General features: G+C 42.8%; 1 pseudogene; it reads left to right on the top strand.

Moving 5' to 3' along the window:
• The first annotated feature begins 996 nt into the window (after positions 1-996).
• On the top strand, positions 997-1,114 carry LOC126102453 (5S ribosomal RNA; annotated as a pseudogene).
• The last annotated feature ends 363 nt before the right edge of the window (positions 1,115-1,477 follow it).

Here is a 1,477-nt window from a genome sequence, read left to right as displayed (position 1 = left end):
GAGCTGGAACATTAAGGTGTAGCGATTGGACAGCAATGACTTCATTTTCTCTGATTTTTTTGTTTCTTCAGCGTCTACCGAGTCCTGCAATATTTTCCATGTTCGCCTTTCAGAGATGCTGGTTGGTACCTTCCGCTTTGTCAGCGTCTTCAATGGGTGCTCCCGCATTCTGAATACAACTTCATGCGAAACGGTGTCTGAACTTTAGGTTGACGACTATTTCCTCCTCTATGACTTTTTTCTGCTGAGTATTGCAGAACAGCATATTTCACCTGGCGAATCCATGGTGGAATACTAGGTCCAAAAATTAAATTTGAAATTTAAAAGAGATGCAATGAAGAAAATTGCGTTGGTACTGCATATAATAAATAACACGTCGATGGAAAAAATCTCAACACCGATAAGGAGTTCTGCAACACAAACGAAAAATGGTAGCCGTGTTTCTACATCTGAAAGATGGTGTCTATTCAAATTTCGCTCCAATTGCTTAAGAGTGGCCCTGGTAGCTCCATTATGAGAATGTAATGATTTGCTTTAAAATATACGCCACAAGCGTTAGTTCCCTTTGAGACTGGACGTGGTGAATTGCTGTTAGTCAAAAATGTCCTTAAGGCGACAAAGAAGCTATTATCAGCACTCCACTGAGTTAAAACGAGATGGCCTAACAGGGCTACGAGAAGCTGGATGTTCCTTCTGCGATATGGCAGAAAGACATGGCAGGAATGCAACCACTGCACGTGATTGCTGGCCGTGGTCGCCGCTGTTTTCACAAAAATCTTCATTCAGTTGATATCATGAGTTCCTCCTTTTTCCCTTATTTCTTCCCCCACCTGTAATTTATATAAAGTATGTTTGTCGTTTCGGAAAGTATACTCATTTAGAAAAATCAACTTGTACGACAGGCAGAGATAAAGAACAACTGCAGGGGTCACAGTTATTGTCTGTGACAACACTATACACAAATTATCGAATTAGTAAGTACTTTAAAGTAAATTTGGCAACGGCCTTGCTGCAGTGGATACACCGGTTCCCGCCAGATCACCGAAGTTAAGCGCTGTCGGGCGTGGCAGGCATTTGGATGGGTGACCATCCGGGCGGCCATGTGCTGTTGCCATTTTTCGGCATGCGTGATGCCAGTTGAGGAGCTACTCGACTGAATAGTAGCGGCTCCGGTCAAAGGAAACCATCATAACGACCGGAAGAGCGGTGTGCTGACCACACGCACCTCCTATCCGCATCCTTACCTGAGGGTGATACGGCGGTCGGATGGTCCCGATGGGCCACTTGTGGCCTGAAGACGGAGTGCTTTTTTAAAGTACTTTAAATAGTATTTTTAATGAGATGATACGAAAAGGGAGACTATTAATAGTCATTGATAAGATAGTTTAGTATATTACAGGTATGAAGCTGGGCATCCAAGATTTCCTTTTCAATACGATAGTTAAAAGCTTTCTACGTGCTAAAATTTTCCAAAAAA

The sequence above is a fragment of the Schistocerca cancellata genome, chromosome 1 (assembly GCF_023864275.1).
Source record: "Schistocerca cancellata isolate TAMUIC-IGC-003103 chromosome 1, iqSchCanc2.1, whole genome shotgun sequence".
Lineage (NCBI taxonomy): Eukaryota > Metazoa > Arthropoda > Insecta > Orthoptera > Acrididae > Schistocerca > Schistocerca cancellata.
This window is presented reverse-complemented; position numbering and strand designations above follow the sequence as displayed.